This window comes from Ceratotherium simum, chromosome X, assembly GCF_057802395.1.
Source record: "Ceratotherium simum simum isolate JZ-2026a chromosome X, ASM5780239v1, whole genome shotgun sequence".
In the NCBI taxonomy this organism is placed as follows: domain Eukaryota; kingdom Metazoa; phylum Chordata; class Mammalia; order Perissodactyla; family Rhinocerotidae; genus Ceratotherium; species Ceratotherium simum.
The window spans coordinates 126,269,969-126,288,932 of record NC_141940.1 but is presented as its reverse complement, the minus strand read 5'-3'; positions in this window follow the sequence as shown (position 1 = coordinate 126,288,932).

The following is an 18,964-nucleotide window of genomic DNA, read 5'->3' as shown; positions in this document are numbered from 1 at the left end:
CTCTTGGTGCATATGTTCCATAACACCAAGTGTAAATGTTTCCATACTAAGTCCATCTCCAGATCGTAATTGAGAAACACAAAGATTATAGAAGCACTGGAGATGGATGTAAACATTAATTCTGGACCAGAAAGCACAGATTTGCAAATATAACTTCTCAATCATTTTTTTTGCATCCCTCACCCTGCTACAATTGTCCCAACGAAAAGATTCACAACATATCTCCTCCTCTTATTTTTTTTTCTTTTGTTTTTCCAAATATTGGTGATGGGGAATGAAAGTTCTGAATTGAGACTCATGTGTTTTGAGTTCTAAACGACAATGGAAAACCACTTGCTGTAAGATCTTGAACACATTTCTAGACAGGGATCAGTTTACTCATCATTAAAAGTAATTGAGTAAAATAATCTCTAAGACATTTTTACAGCTTTAAACTGGTATGCTTTCAATTAAATATATGGCCACAATTGTGTTCTAAGAGAAAAACAAGAAGCCGATATTCTCTGGGTATTTATGTATAAGCGCATTTATATTTTCAAGCAGTTCCCACAAATCAAGGACATTATGTCTGAGCATAATATTTTAAAATTGAATGCCCTCCACCCCTCCAAATTATCACAGTAGCCATGGCTTGTACTGATAGGATCAATCAGTTCAGCATTCAGAAAAAGTAAAAATATTATGCAGCTGGACCACAGAGAGGGGATATGTTTGATACGAGAAAACTAGATGACTAATGTTGTGTGTTTGAAAATATCCATTGAAGAGCTTCCGTGAAGCAGCTGTCATATCCCGAGACACACAGTGTTTTTGCATTTTAAATGGACCTGTTCTCCTTACAAAGTAAGTGAAATGCAACTACCGTGACCTTGAGTGAAGAGTTTCAGAAGCTAATTAAAAAGGAGCCCCAAGATATTTCTCGAACATGCCCAGTATGCCCTTCTGGCATAGGAATGTTCCTAGGAGGGTTATTCATCGACTGTCTCCCTAAGTTAGGCAAATGCATTGTCAATTCTCCATGCAGGGCTTGCTAATTAAAATACTGATCCCACAAGAGACGGAGGCTCCATATTTTCTGCTTAAAGTAATATCTGGTGAGCCAGCTACACTTGATAGTACTAAGTTATTAAATAAGAGAAAATTCTCCAGGAAGCTGGGATGAACCAAACAGAACAGTTCCATTAATTGAGACTTAATTTTCTTAGCCCTTTAGTAAATCCGAAACAAGATCACGGAGCAGAAATCAAATAGAACATTGAGATGAATCACAAGAGAAGTGGGTGGGCTGGAATCTCATTGGAAGGTTTGACAAAATTGTGTTGATATCCACTTCAGTTTTGGGTCTCCCAGGACTTATATTCCTTCTAGAATTGTTGGATACCCCAATTGTTATATCTGTATGTTTGTATCAAAATTATATTGCCACACAAAGGAATGAAGTTCTGATACACGCTACAACACAGACGAACTTTGAAAACACTATGTTAGGTGCACAAAAGGCCACATAGTGTGTGATTCCGTTTATATGAAATGTCCAGAATAGATAAATTCTTAGAGGCAGAAAGCTGAGTAGTGGTTTCCAGGGGCTGGGGGAGGAAGAGTGGGGGAGAGAGTGCTAATGGGCACAGGGTTGCCTTTTGGTGTAATGAAAACAATCTGGAACTAGATAGTGGCAATGGTTGCACAACATTGTGAATGTACTAAATGTCACTGACTTGTACTCTTTAAAATGGTTAAAACTGGTAAATTTGGTATTATGTGTATTATACCACAATTAAAAAATACATATTGCTACATATGGGAAAAGAAACCGAAGGTGTCCAGGTGGCTGGAAAGAATGAAAACTGGGCAGTATTTAATATTAAAAACGCAATAGGTATTCTCCATGAGATTTTGACATGACAGACCCTCATGCTTTTTCACATTGTCAATATTCTGATTGTCCCAATGTGTATTCTGTCCCGAATCTCCACCTTGAATGCAAGACTTGAATATGCAAGGTCTGGTTTGACTTTTCACACTTGGTGGTGAATCATCACCTCAAAATAACATATTTAAAACCAAACTTCTGACTTTTTCTTTGATATCTACTCCTCCTGGTTGCCTCTGTATCAATAAAAGCTAACATAAGCCCCATGATGGTTTTATTTGATACTGAATCCAGAGTTTAGAACATTGCCCAGCACCAAGTAGGCGTTCAATAACTAATTACTGTTGGATGAATGGATGGGTTTTGTTCTAAATCTCTATATTTTATGAATATGACTCTTTCCTTAATTGTTACATAAGGAAGAAAATAGCAATATCTAGCCTTGTAAGTATTGAAAGGGATGTTTTATTGATTATTCCTAATCTGGAAAACTGTTTATCCAAAGTATAAGAAACAGAGGATTTAATGTACTCACTCTGTTATCAAAGTTTGTGTTCAAGACAATAATTTTCAGATTTCCAAGTTCTTTTTATATATTTTCCTCTGACACTGTCATAGTTATCAGAATTTTGAAACATGACATAATGTAGACACGATGTTACTAGATCAAATAATGCAATGGGGTAGACACCATTTTCTCTCTGCACTACCACACATCTCCCACTTCCTTCCTTTGGCATCAGAAGTTTTTCCCCCATCCCTACTGAGTGGGTCATTCCACAGCATGGTTCTTTCACTTATCCAGTTGTGCTCCTTCTGGGTTTCTCTAAAGCCCTCTACTACCCTCAGAGATTTCCCGAAATCTACAGGAAAACGGACAATCTTGACAGCTTGGAATCTGTGGCAACCTGGGTAGTGTTCTGTTAGATGTGAGAGTCCTCTAAGGCATTTTAGAGGTGAGTGTTTGCTCAATTATTAGAAATGTGACCAAGACTGAAAGGCACTTCAGCTCTTCCAGAGCCGAGAACCGTAGCTCTTTGGCCGTCTGTGTGGAAATCATCTCTGTATCCTTGTACCACATTCACAAGATGATGAGCCACGGCAATATAGAGGGTACGAGGCAGCCATTCTGCTTGGGGCTTCACTTGTTCCCATTTTCCTTCACCTATCCTGGCAATCCTCTCCATCTCCGTATCTCTGTTACGTGCTTTTCATCTGTTCATCTTTGACAGGAAGACTCTGCAACTCTTTTAAGATAATTCTGCTTTCAGTGCCATTTGCTAGCAATTTACTCAAGATGGGTAGACATGGCGATTAAGGATCTGGAACAGCTTTGACCCTTGCTGAGTCTGGTCAGAACAACTGTTTCATAAGGACATTCCTTTTTTTTGAAAGATCCATTTGGAGCAATTCATAAATCACAGGTTGCTTTAAGGTCACCTCTTTACATAATAGCCTTCCTGAAACTGCATAAAGTAATACAGTATATTCGTCTACTGGATTGAGTTTCTGCCATGTGTTCAAAACTCATCTCATTCAGGTTCTTATTCAAGCCAGTGAAGTTTTAAGCAAGAATAAATTGTAGAAGTTTGAGTGTCCTAAATTACATTATTCTTCTTTGCCGTAGGATGGAACATCATATAAACCTCAACGATTACAAAGTGTTTATGCTATATAAATTTCCAAAATAGAAAAACTTAATACAAATAATGGAGAATGGAAACATTTGGTATTTGAAGGTACCAGAGCATACACAGGAGAAATAAAACAACAATGAAAAAAAGAATCTCATTATCATCAAACTTGTATCTTTTCCTCAATTCTTCTTTTAAGTGAAGGAACTATCTCCCTACATGTTTTCCCATGCTAAGGAAAAATAAAATGGGTGAGAGAGAATCACAATCAAAGTCCACCTTTACCTACGAAGCATGATTGTACTTAAAATGCAGAAAATGTTTTCCCTAGGTACCAGGATGCAAATTAATTTGGGATGATTATCAAGAAACTCAGCATTAGTTCCCTTAGAGTCTTGATGATGTAGAAAGAATTGTTACTTCAAATAGAATTTACTTGTAACCTAGGTAGAATTTGCTATTATTTTGTCTTGAAAGAAAAGCTTCCCTAGAAAGGAACTTTAAGCAAAACAAAATACACTTTTTCCTATATTTGCATAGTTTAATGTCTTCCTTGAAAATTCAGTTTGTATAAGAACCATGCAAAACATTATTTGTATTCATATGTAAAACGGATTTAGTTTCCAGACTTAGATAATTATAAACAGGTTTTTTCCACCTACATTTATGCCTGGGGGATATCCGAAAGTACTGAAGGAAAAGGGACAATTCTTTGTACATAACTGTCCTCTATCTTGTCAAAATGGTTAGCACGTCTGGGCCCTGCCCACTAAATATCAGAAGAGATTCCACAATCCTTGTGTCAACTACAATTGACCCCACAGATTTCCATAATGTTAAGTGATTATATGTATTACATTTGGTAGTTTAAGAAATCTTGATTCTAAATTGTCCCCCTATATTAGCCTGGGTTCTTCAGAGAAAGAGAATACATATATATACACATAGATATAGATATTATATATTGATATATATTGATATCTACCTAGAAATATATATTTATATCTATCTATAAATATATATATTTACAATATATGTAACTTCTCACCCTCCATAATCTTGTGAGCTAAATTCTTATAATAAATCCCTCTACGCGTATACATGTATATATACAGAGATTTATTTTAAGGAATTGGCTCATGGAATTATGGAGGCTGAGAAGTGCCAAGATCTGCAATCAACAAGCTGGAGACCCAAGAGAACTGAGACTGTAAGTTCTAATCTGAGTCCAAAGACAGGAGAGGAATGATGACCTAGCTGGAAGAAAGTCAGGTAGAGAGAGAAGGAATTCTCCCCTCCTCTTCCCATTTGCTCTGTTCAGACCCTGAACAGATTGGATGAGGGCCACCCACACTGTGGAGGGCAATTTGCTTTACTCAGTCTACTGATTAAAATGTTAATCCCATCCAGAAACACCCTCACAGACACACTCAGTAATAATATTTAACCAAATATGTGAGCCCCCCATGGCCCGTTCAAGTTGACACATAAAGTTAGCCATCACATCTCCAAGTGGAAACAGGTGTTATTTGTCTATTCCCACCACAACCGACAGCTGAGTATCTCCAAAAATGGTTGGTTGGGGAAGTTTGAACCATCCTGGAGAGGAATGGCTAACATATTCCATCATCTCGAGATGGTTACTGGATCCAGGAAGTGCCTGTTTCTTAGCAACCATGAAACGGAAAGAGGAAAGTAAATATCCATGAAGGTGTTATGCCTTCTCAAGTCCTTCATGTGTATAACATGGAAAAAATTATTCTACATTGTTTTACCCAGATTATACATTTTCGTGCCTAGTGATACAAGAATTTTGTCTTCTCCTTAGTAATAACATCAAAAAATAGTTATCCAGTTCCAGAAATACTACTAATTTTTTTGAGATGTAAATGTGCTGAGGCCCCTAGGTCAAGGTTAATTCAGAGATAAATAGCCCATATGAGTACTATTTCCAACAGTTGGCTTTCGTATTAATAGTCACAATTTTTAGGGTGTGTCTTAGTTTATGCTGCAAAAATGATTAAGTTTAAAGAAATAGTATTTTTCCCTCTGATCCTGAAGACTTAGCAGAAATATTTTAGAATATTAATTAAGAACATGTGCTTACATTTTAACAGCTGGTATTTAATCTATTATGGCCTCAATCCACTTAGCTACAAACCCTCATACATAGTGTGGATAATAAAAATTGAAGAATAATCATCCACTTACAAAAAATACCAAGTTGACAAAAGATGGAAAATGCATAACACCGTTTTGCTATTCTCCCCACTCATTCTGCACATGTACATGATCGTTTCGGTGACGTATAGATTATAGTTAATCTTACTCACTCATTAATACATAAAGAAAGGTGCGCTTCCAAGAACATAATCTTACCTCTGCAGTCCCTGCCATAAACAGCAAAAAAGTTTAGTCGCAATTAACATTTAAAATGGCCACATTCTTACATTTGGCTGAAATCGTAAAATAGTCCATTTGCCTGAATTTTTTTTTAAATAAAATTGACAGTACAATTATTTGATACAGGAATTCTCTTAATGGAATTTCTTTTAAACCAATCAAAGAGAAAAGAATCTAGTTATAATAACAGTATCCATTACTTGCCTGTTAATTTAATGTGTCACTATGAACCCCAAAGACTTCCTTGAATAGGTTTTATGGACCATAACTATGTGATAGCCTAAAAAGTGAGATTATTCTATAACTTGCATCTGGCAGGAATGTAGAAGTAACTTCATATCTGGCTTTGAATACAGAAATTTCAGTCACTCTTTCTGTGGCCCAATATTTTGGATTATTACCTTCTTGAAAGAGATTTATTGTGCTCCTCTATAAACAAAATCTGTGTGTGTGTGTGTATATATATATATATATATATACAGTTATATTTATCATATAAATGCAGATATATTTATATACGTAAATATATAATTCCTTGAAATATTAACAGATGTATTAAGATGGTCTATCCTTGCTGGCAGAACAGAAGGTTCTCCGCAACCGTCATATTTTTTTGCACTGTTTCTTTGATCATGACCTCCCTTTATAAGCAATACATTTTCTTATCAGCCATCATGAAATCCCTCTCCCTTCCATGGTTTAGCTAAGTTGCCTAAAAATCTTCTCTGATCCCCATTCTAGTCATTGCCTCTTATTTTGAATTTGGATGTAACGTATTGTGTGTAGTTTCCATAAGATTCTGGCTTATTTTATAGTTAATTATATGTATTTCTGCTAAAAAGATATCATTAGATCCCAGCAACATGTCATATTGCACCTTGAAATACAAGTTTCTTGACAAGATAAACACGTATATTTAGTATGGTACAACTATTTGACCATTTTTACCTTTAAAAATTATCTACTGAGTTTTCAAGCTAAGATCTACCCTAGAAAGAAAAAAACTCCCTGCATTCTAGAATTATTCTAAACATCATGGGCATCATCTTCTAACGATTAAAAGGATTCCTAGTTCACCTTGTCCATCTCCTACTCTGTGAATATAATCATTAAGGTTATTTTAGTAGAATCATACAAAAATATAGCCTATGTAATATAAAATATAATAATGATTTTTAAGATTGTCTATAATTGTCAAAATTCAAAAACTAATTCCAGAGGTTTAACAGATTGAATTTCTGAATTTATAAATATAGTCCTACATAGCAAACACTAAATTCACATATATAACATTTAAAATTTAAATACTTAGTTCACGGAAAATTAATATAGGTGGGTCAATAATCTTAGCTTCATGTCTGGCCTGACATTAAGTAACTATTTCACCCTTAACAAGCCACTTACCTTTTCTGGATTTAAATTTTGATTCTATAAAACGGAGGAACTATATTAAGGTTATTTCCCATATTTAAGGTTACATAATTAGCATATATATTTATATTTTTCATATAAAATAATGGCGATGACCTATTTTCCTAATTTACCTTGGTGGTCTGCTATAAAAAACTACCCTATTCCATTTTAGTGACTATCCTCATTTTGGAAGAGGCGGAATAAACAACATGTAGCATAATTCAAAAGATACCGAGCTATGTCGACTGGTTTAAAATTGTATTTCATGTTTGGGTATTTTGTGAGGAACCTCAGAAGAGAGAGAGAGGCATATAATTTATGGAGCAGAGATTATGTGGTAGGTAAATTGCATAAACTTGTCTGCAAAGCAAATTTAATTGTATAATCCTATAATGCTATTGACAATGTCATTTAAACATCACTTCGGTGAAAGTCATTTTGTTCAAAGAGGTTTCCTGAATAGGAAAAAGAAAATACAAAAAAGCTGTCATAAAAAATACGATCTTTGTTTATATTCAGTTATTGGATGTTTCAGGGTAGAGTTGAGATCTTCTCTTTCCCGGCAGGCAATTAATCTCTAGCTGCTTCATTTCAATGTCTGAACTCATTTGTGTTAATTATCTAACCTCTATTTCTTAAATCTTTGGGTAACTGTGGCTTCTTTAAGTCAAAATCTTCAAAAGCAAAGCATGTCTCAAGTCAGAGCTCACAAATCTTCATCTGTTTCAAGTTTCAGAACTATGTGTATACTAGTGTATATTCACATATGAATACATATCTGCATATGCTTTGTGTACACATATACGTGTGTACGTATACACATATATTTGTGTATGTGTGTTTGTACATGCTCATGTATAAATGTGTGTATATCGCATTGTTTATAGATTTTTGAAAGAGCTTCGTACTCTATATTCTTTTAGGAACTTATTTTATCTATAAATATGATTACTCATGTGCATTCATGTTTGCAAGTAAGCAAGCAGTTATGATGATGTGTTTTCAATATTCCACTAAGTAAGCATGGCATGCTCTTTATACCCGTTCTTCTCCAAATGTGTTTGAAGTTACTTTGGGTTTTGTACCATTTTGCAATGTCACTAAAAACATTTTTGTGCTGCTCTCCTGGTACACATGACCAGAACTTTCTCATGTGTGTATGGCTGGGTCATAAGTCTGATAGCTGAATTCATCATAAACAAGGGAATGCAGAAGGCAATGGAATGACATTTTTTAAGTGCTGAAAGTTACATTTTCTGTAACCAGCAGAAATATCTTTCAAAAAATGAATTTGAGACAAAGACTGTTGGAATTTCTTACTAGCGGACATGGAGAACAAAGGAAATACTAAAAGAACGCTTCATAAAAATTATAGATGGATACAGAAAAGCAGTAGGATATAAAGAACCAGCAAAGGGTTAATATATTCATATACCTCAATAAATACTATCAAACAGTAATTCTGATTGTCTTTGAACTTCAAATTTTATTTAAACCAAAAATGAAAGAAAACAGTAACCTGAAAAGAGAGGACATAGGTAAATGCGTTTGGAGATTCTAAAGTTATAGCTGCATTGGGGAATTTGTAGTACTGTATTGGAATATTTTATACAGGGCATTATAAGTCTAAGATGTGTGCTACCATCTTTAGACTAGTTATAGAACATTAAAAACCTATAAAGAATTAAAAGAAGGAACAAATAAAACAATAAAAAGTGTCAATCGATATTATAGAGGAAAAAACTAATTAGCAATTACATTAAATGTAAGTTAACCAAAAACCCCCAATAAAATATAAAGGTTGTCAGCTTGGATTCAAAAAGAACAAGAACAAAGACAAAGACCTTATATTGATTAGAAGTTATATATTATACTGATTTAAAAATAAGAACAGAGAAAATTTGAAAGTAAAAGAGTTGGAAAGATATACCATTAAATCCATAACCAAAAGTGGCATCCAATAGAAAATTAGAGCAATCCCATATTTCTATGCACCTAACTATATAGATTCAAAATACATGCATAGTGAATATTAAAACAAATTTTATGAACTGCAAATGAGAGAAGTGAGAGAAGGCATAAAAAGTTCTCAGCGTTATGCAGTCACATAGGAAGCAATTAGCAAATGACCAGTATGTTCATTTTGGTAGTTAGGCTTCTTATCACTGCATTCCTGTCAAGGTGGGACAAAGTCCCTGCATATTCCCTGCAAGAAGCTAGACCTACAAGTCAGAGAAATGAAAGGTTTTAGGTAGAAAACGATAACAACACAGAAACTGTCTACTTCTCAGGAGGTTGAACGTGAATAGTTCTGGTAGAGACTGTATCATATATAAGATACAAATGGTAATAAGACAGGACATTTTTCGCATGGAATTCTCTCTCTCTCTCAGAAATAACTCAAAGTGTTTAAGCTGGACTGACCCCATTTAAAGTTATCTCTTTTATAGGGAGAACATGTGGACACCTGCTGTGATGGCCTGACATGCTGGATCTTTACACTATTACAATTTTATTTTTTTAAAGACTTTATTTTTTAGAGCAGTTTTAGGTTCACAGAAAAATTGAGAGGCAGATGCAGAGATGGGCAAACACCCCCGCCCCTACACATGCACAGCCTCCCGCATTATCAACATCCCCCACCAGAGCGGTACACTTGTTACAACTGATGAGCCTTCATCGATACATCATCATCACCCAACATCCACACTTTATCTTAGGGTTCACTCTTGGTGTTATACATTCTTTGGGTTTGAACAAATGTATAATGACATATATCCATCATTCCAGTATTCTTCAGAGTAGTTTCAGTGCCTGAAAATTCCCTGTGCTCTACCCATACATCCCTCCCTCCCCACTGGCCCCTGGCAACCACTGGTCATTTTAGTGTCTCCATAGTTTTGCCTTTTCCAGAATGTCATCTAGTTGGATTCATATAGTATTGTAGCCTTTTCAGGTTGACTTTTTCCCATTACAATTATTTTCTACATGAAAAAAATGTGAGAAACTTTACCTACTGAAAGTAGTTTGATAATTTATATATGCTCACTCGATTCAAAATTACTTAATATCTGGTCACCTGGATATCCAGAATTCGAGATAGCAGAGAATTTATACACAGAGCTAAAAGAAATATTCATCCTTCATTATTAAGCACTATAGGTTAATGAAATTGAGGCAGAGTTTGAGAGAGAGAAGGGCATTGAATCTGAATGAGAGATTAAATTCTTGCAATAGAAACATTACGAGGTAAAGAAGAATTTTAAAAATAATGTTTAAATAACTGTAGGTAATTTTGTTTTACAGTTTCATTCAGTTTTCTTCATAATACTGTGAGGGGGTAATGGTTGCGCTCTGCTGCGTATGAACATGTTGGAACTTAAAAGTGTTGCCATAGACTTTGAACCTGAATCTATCTGATTTTATGAAAACATGGTTACATGTAGATTTGCCCTAAGCCCTTTTAAACTGTATGGAAAATGTGAGTCTGTTCAAAAGTATCTTTTGTACAGAGATAATCAGGAGATTTCTTCTCAAAGAGATCCTTAACCCTCCACCTCAACTATGAATATTTACCTCAACTATGAATATTTAGTTGTCTATGACGTCTTAGAAATTTTACTTTGCATACGGGGATCTAGTAGCAGGGAATACTGAATGGACTTAATTTTAAAACTATTTTACTAGTAAAACATCAAAACATAATTAGACTTTAAAGGTTTACTACAAGGCAAGGACCCAATATTTTTCAGGAACTCTGTGATCTTCAACTCATTAAGTCAAAATAAGTCATTTTGATCCGTCTTCTGTAGGAGAATGGAAGCATTAGAATCTCCCACTGTGAAACATGGTTATATTTCACTCTACGACTATGGTTACCCTTAAAAAAGTCACAGGGAAATATTAACCCTGACAAACAGCTCTGTTGGCCTCTCCTTGTGGCATGGAATATTTTCCAGACCTTTAATCTGTTCTTAAATTTCGTATCTGTATGCTAGTACAGTTTTGGAAGTCTGCATTGAACATATGCCAAATCATCCTATTATGTCATTCCCTGTGATATGCAACTCTACCTGTGCATGCATATGTGCCATTATCAAAGCCAAATTCGTTTGACATAAATAGACTGAGAAGAACTCTAGCAATCTACCTTCTGTGGTCCCCTACTGCTGGCTTCACAGTGTCCTCCAGAGATTATGTACATAGATACACAGAACCTGTGACTTTGCTTCTTAATGCTTCAGTATTTATAGAGAAGTCTATTTTCTTTAAAAAAGGGTAGCTGAGGGGCCGACCCCGTGGCTTAGCGGTTAAGTGCGCTCGCTCCGCTGCTGGCGGCCTGGGTTCCATCCTGGGCGCGCACAGACGCACCACTTGTCCGGCCACGCTGAGGCCGCGTCCCGCATACAGCAACTAGAAGGATGTGCAGCTATGACATACAACTATCTACTGGGGCTTTGGGGGGAAAAGATAAATAAATAAAATTTTAAAAAATTATTAATAAAAGGATAGTTGAACAACTTTCTCACAAAAATATAAAAACACGTTATGGTCTTATTTTTACTATAGTGAACTCAAATCAAGATTTTTCTTAATCCTTGGTTTACTCACTTGGGAAATCTTCACCTCTAATATCTTCCATTCTTGGTTATCGGTAGTTATGGTAGAGTAACCAATGGTCTCATTTACTTTTTTCCTTAGGGAAACAAAAGAAAAGAAAAGAAAAATCCTCCTATGTCTTAAGCTGGAGATGAGACTGCTGAAAATACTCTATTTTTCAGCTCCACTTGCCGCTAGGTGTGGGTAGTGTCTGGACAATAAGCTGTGAGCAGAAAGGAAGCAAGAAGATCCAGGGATACCACTGAATGGACATGTGTGCAATCGCTCTGCACTGGCCAATCCTTCCTGGCAGAAATAAAGGAATAAGGAAGGTAGTGAGCATCTTAGATCTTGCATGAAGGCAGAGTCGAAGCTCTGGGGAAGGCAGAACAGCAATACGGAAGGATCCTGGGTTCCAACCACGGATCTCCCGTATCAGTGTTTAACACTTGTGTAGGACATAGAAGTCCTCTTATCTTAAGTTATTGTGATCCCGGTGATGATTAAATCAACAAACCTTGTTCCTGAATCAGTACTCTCCTTCCGCCATCTTGGCACATGATGATATTTCTCCATCAATATAAATTGATGAGTTTGTTGATGTCCAGAAGCTCATGGGCTGGAAGCAACAGCCACCCCAGACCCTGAGTTGTTGTTACAAGAACTAAAGTGATAAATAACAAATAAGAAAGAGGATAAATGTGCCCCCAATGTGCCACAGTTTAGAAAGCTGTGTCCCGTTAATAAGATAGCTATTATTAGAAATTCTGTACATATTAATTATGTTGTATAAACTTAATTAACAAAACAGAAGTTTTGAAAAATAGCGTGGATCTACATAAGGATAAAGTTTGCTTCAGAATAATAGAAAAACATTGAATAATTTTGACTAAGAGACTATGATGTGATAAATGGTTTTTTAGGAAAAAAAGTAACAGTAGGGTGTGGAAATACTTGAGATAAGAAAGAATGAAGTTTGTTATAGTAGAATAGATGATAAATTCTGAGTGTCTAAAATTAAGTAGATATAAAAATAAAAAGAGAAATTTGAAAGACACTATCAAAAACTTTTTGATTAGCAGATTGTAGAAAAATATTAACAAGTTTACTTTTTCTAATTTTATCCATGAATTGCTAGGAACCTGAGGATAGCATCGACAAAAAAAAAAAAAAGCAGAAAAAAGAAATATAAGGGGGAGAGTATTTAGAAGATGATGACTTCACTTAGGAGCGTTGAGGTGATTTCAGAACTTCAGGTTAGCCTTACCTAGAATGCAAGTGGAAATGAAAAAGTGTTCAAAGAAAGGATGAATAATGTGTATTTGCAGAAAGGAGATAGTCAAAAACACCCGGGTGCACCGAGCACCAGAATCATAATTTGTTTTTTTCTTATACAACGTTGTTATAATTAACAGAAGCTTCCAAGAGAAAGCTAATCCACCTAGAATTGCATGGATGGATGGATGGATAGATAGATGAGAGATAGATAGATGAGAGATAGATAGATAATAGATAGACAGACAGATAGATGGATAGATGACATAGTCAAGTGCCAAGCAGATAATAATACAGGTCACTGTATCTACAGTGTTATCTATAATTATGTTTATCCATGTTCTTGTTCATAGAACAGTATGGAAGAAAATTCAATACAACATTAGCAACGGCAAAACTCTATATTGTGCATTATGAGTGAATTTTTTGCTTATGTTGTATGTTCCTACATTTCTCAAGTTTTCAACCTTGAGTATTTATTATTTGGGGCTGACAAATCAATAAAATATTTTTAAAAGGAACTTTTCTTCCAACCATCTTTCATTTGCTCTTTGTGACAATGAAATTCAGCCTTATACAACATCGAATTCTAAGATGATTCTAATTGTAACACACGAATTATAATTTTTTTTTTCAAGTGAAGACTTGTCTCATGCCAGCTACAATGATTTCAAGTGATAACGCTCATTGGTTTTCTAGCCAAATATTTCCAAACATCATTAACAAATTAACTTTATTTAGAGATTCATCATATTAAGCATGGCATTTCATTGGTGTCAAGTGAATATTATTTTTTCAAGGCAGAATCTCTGAAGGGTCTTTTTAAAAAATTATACATTTTAGTGTATTGTTTGTGTTCTCACATTTTTTAAGAAGATTTCTTCTAAATGTATAACTTCCTTTTACTATTTCCAGTGAACCAAAAGTATACATTAAAAGATGCATTTTTCTGGGACACATTACATTTCTGACGGCCTTGACTAGAGCATAAACCTACAAGATTAAAGAAGTCTTTTACCAGCGCAGCTTGGATTGGTAGGGACGTATACGTTATTTTTGCTATTTATAGAAGAAAGAGCTTTCTCACAGGACAATTGACCAACGTAAATATTTCCTTGTGTAAACTGTCTGACCTTTTATTAACACTTGGGATTTAGTTCTTTGAATCTGAAAAGGCTAGAAGACTAACTGAAGAAATATGAATAATATCAAATCAGAAAGTTCTACCTTGCAGTCTTTTCACACATTTTCCAATAAATACTATTTTATATATTTATACATAACATATATATAATTTATGGATATATATGTATCCAATTTGTACAAGTACATATACAAGTGTATATACATATACACATTTACTATTAAAATTGTATAATTACATAAATTATATAAATTTATAAATACATTACTTATATATAATCTGTATTATATATGATACTTGTACAAATTGTATAAATATATACATTTAAATATATTTAAATATAAAATATAAATTGAGTATCTAGTACCATTGATATTCATTATCAAAAGTTCAAAATGTATTTAATACTACTTTTTATTGTATACAATAGTAACTATACGAAATCCCTCCAACAAACAAAGCGACAGGGATCTTAGGATGTTTTTAGATAAAGTGAGGATAAACTACACAAAGTAAAGGAAGCAGACCATACAGAAATGCACTCATGCTAGAATAGAATAGAAAAAGGTTTACTAACTAAAGTTAAAATATAAAGCTATCACAGTGAACACAGCTTATTTTATGTCTCACATGATAAAGTTTAAAGGCTGACCTTTATCTTGTTCTGATTTACCAGGGAGAGATGATGGCATTATGCAGAAAAAGTTCAAAGTGTAACGAGGTAATCCTCAGTAAACATTTCTTCGTAAACTTCAAGACTTTCCTAACGGTAAGATCTACTGGGGTGTGAAATTGTTTCCTGGGGACAGTGGGAGAAGAAACCCAAATGATGTCGTTTAAAATAACTGGAACAAGCCCTGGAGAGGACCACTCCTAGGAGTTAATGAGGACCACTCCTAGGAGTTAATGACCACTCACAGACATGAGGGGTATTTCTCTCCTCCTCATTCTGTGATTATCAAGTCCCAAGCTTTTGGCTATTAAAATATGCAGGCAATGCAGCACACATAATTTATATCCAATGGTGCAGATGACAGATTCCTGGGTAACATTTTTTAAAAATTTGAAATTGAAAGACAAAATATGAAGCGTGTGCATTTTCTTTTACTTTCTGTTTTTTTCCAGCTTTATCATGGTATAATTGAAAAATAAAAATTGCATATATTTAAGGGGTACAACATGGTGTTTTGATAAACGTATACACTGTGAAATGATTGCTACAATCAAGCTAATTAATATGTAATATGGACACTCCACACGCCCATGTTCTCATCAGCAATGGCTGACGAGATTCATTGGTTCCAATTAGCACTTGGGTATTTTCATGTCTGGATTTCTGCCATTCATAGGTTTGGTGGCTATCTCAGCAGCAAACTGGAATCTTCTCTGAGTGTTTCACTCTATCAAGTTGAGCTGTGGTCTATGGGCGTGTTCACTTTTCCACGGTCAAGGCTATCGTTACATCATACGTGATGTTTATTAGATTTTTATATCGTTTAACTTCTGAGAAACGACCAAAAGGAAAGATGAGAATATCTTAAAGATTTATAAATGGTGATATTGTGTCTAGCTGCCCCTGCTCCCAGGTTTTTTCCTTTAACCTGGCCGTATTAAATTAGTTTCATAATCATTTATAAAATACTATTCCTTTGCTATACTTTGTAAATGATCTGAAACCCAATTAACACGTACATCAGTAGAATTTTAACTCCTTGAGAAAAAAATAACTGTATGATTCTGTAAGAGCTTTTTTCTCCCCAAGTTTTCTGCTTTCCAAAAGCCCTATCAGTTTCCCAAATTTTTGAGAGCAAATAGGAATTTCAGTCAGTTGAGAGAAACACATCAGGCATAGCATTATTTCCTTGCTAAGGGCATCCAGAGGAAGAATATAATGTGTGAAAAGAAAGTGATCTAATTCCTTTAATTGGCTATGTCCAGGTGGGGACTGGACATTTCAAAACAACCTTTTGGTGGGTTTCCATGAGCAGAGAACAATAATTCAATCAATTTGAAGAGTAAAATAAGCCTATTAATCACTACACAGGTATACATACTCATTAAGCTTTTTTCTTGCTGTTATTCATGTATTTTATTGATTTCCGTACTGAACTGATCTCTAGGTAAGACTGTGTGTAGACATAAGCTCTCCACCATTAATTTAAATATCAGTAATTTTCTTTGTGTTTAGATATGTTTATTAACATATCTCTTGAGACATCATTCAAAAATACTCCTGTTGTTCTCAAGGGAAATAAAGCTTCTGTTTATTAATCCTAAAAAAACAAATTTTGAGAATCTAAAGTACTGAGGGAAGGCTCTATTAGTTTAAACTAGAACAACTGGGAAAAATGAATTGTTAATAGAATTACAGCCACGTGCTGCCTAATGACATTTTGTTCAACGACAGACGACATACATGATGGCGCTTCCACAAGATTAGTACCATACAGCTTAGGTGTGTGGTTGGCTATACCATCTAGCTTTGTGTAAGTACACTCTATGGTGTTTGCACAACTACGAAATCACCCAATGACGCATTTCTCGGAATCTGTCCCCATTGTTAAGTGATGCGTGACTGAAAGGGCTTCTTAAATAGATCAGTTTAGGGAATCTCACTGCCTGAAGGTGGCCAGGCTAAGAAAAGAGGAACGTCACATCAAGTTAAAAGCAGTCAGTCACCAAGAAAACTTAAAAGATAGTCAATACAAAACCATTTTAAGAATAAGACAAATATATAAATAATTACTATTTTTCTTAATTTTAAAATTTTGGATAGAGGACACAGCATGAAGCTGTAGTCTGATAAAAATGAATTTTACATAATCCTTTTGATATTATTGAAATTCCTTCAGAATAATTTCAAAAACATTAGTACAGGTCAATTTAAACCATAAATATGCATTAGGAATATTGTAACTGCTTAACATTTAACTACAATTTAAAAGAGCCAAGATGCACACAGTGGTGGTACAAGGTATTCACTCACCCAGACTTGAAGTGAAAGGAAAAACAGCAAAGTCCACAAATGACTCGATTTTGAAAACAATTTTCCACCAGATGGAATAGCCCACTTTAAGGAGGAGATGACTGTCTAAGACTATTGGAATCTAGAGTTAGCAGAGGAAAAAGCAGCCTTTTTTTTTTTTGCTAAACAGTAGGAAAGGGTATTTTGCAGCAGATGTCTATATAGGAAAGACACATTTCATTTTGCTACCTAATATTTATAAAAGGTGTTTGCCAATAATACAAATAGACAAACCTGACATCATTACTATGATTGGTCAAGTCTCTAGCAAACAAAACAAAAACTCAATACTGATTGCTACATAGGAGAAATGCTAACTAGAGGATGAAACTGCAGAATGGAACCTAAACATCTTTCTTTAACAGTACCAATTATTCCCTAAATTATTTTCTATAAGCTTCGATCTTACCTTTTTATGACAATGGATAAAATGTATCTGTTAGTCATTCCTCTGAAGGAAAATGGAAAGCATTTTCCTGTAGTACAACATCTTTTATCCAATTCATTATTCCAAAAAGATTATGTAAATCTTAAGTGATGTAAGATAACAAGAAAAAACTGCTTAGACAATGCCATTTTGTCACATAGAAAGTAGACTGTAACTTTTGGTACCTCCTGATGTCTACTGGGGTTATTTTCCTTCAAAATCTTCGCTGAACTGAATTAAATTCGTATGTACCCAAGGACATAATGATCTTTTCCTTTTGATTTCTTTCTCATGTTTGTGGCTAATTTTTTTCATATTTAATACTGCTTCAACTCTCTTCATTTTAACATATGTGAGCTATGGATGTACATGATTTTTTCCAAAATTTGGAAGTACATGTCCATTACCTTAGTTGTGAGTAATTCATCCTTTTACACTGAAATGTATTGCAGAATATAGAAAAGTTATGAAAAGTACAGAAACAGAAAAACAAAGAAGAAAATACACACTTTTATTTTTACTGCTCAGAAGCAATTATTTTAATATTTTATTATATTTTCTTTCAACATTTTATAAACATTTTAATGAATAATTGAGATCTTCCTGTATATAACCTAGTATATACCCTGTATAAATCTACTGTTCTCTAAGAAATTTTTATTATTAATTAAATATTTTTCCACATAAAGTGCTGAGAATGTAATTTAATGACTGGTTTTAACTAATTAATAACTTAATAATACTCCATCACCGCATCTACCGATATTTAATTATCTTTCCCAATGCAGCGAATGTTTCCAGATTTTTTTAGACTAATGAATTGTTCTAATATAGTCTTCTCCACTTCCTCATAGGTTCCTCGCTTCTCATTCTCCTCTATCCCTTCCCATCAGAATTCTGCATTCACTGGACCACTGAAATCCCTGTTGTGAAACTCAACAATGACCTACACGTGCCAAACCCAGTGATGTTCCTTAAGCTTATATTTCTAGCCTTCTCAGCAAGATCTAATACAAATCCTCCTTGCTCAATGGCCTTTCTTCCTGTTTATGACAGGGCTGGTGTAGTTTGTCCTCCCCTTCTGTGGCCTGGGGTTGGTAAGTTCAGATCCCGGGCACAGACATATGCACCGCTCATCAAGCCATGCTGTGGCAGCGTCCCGTATATAAAATGG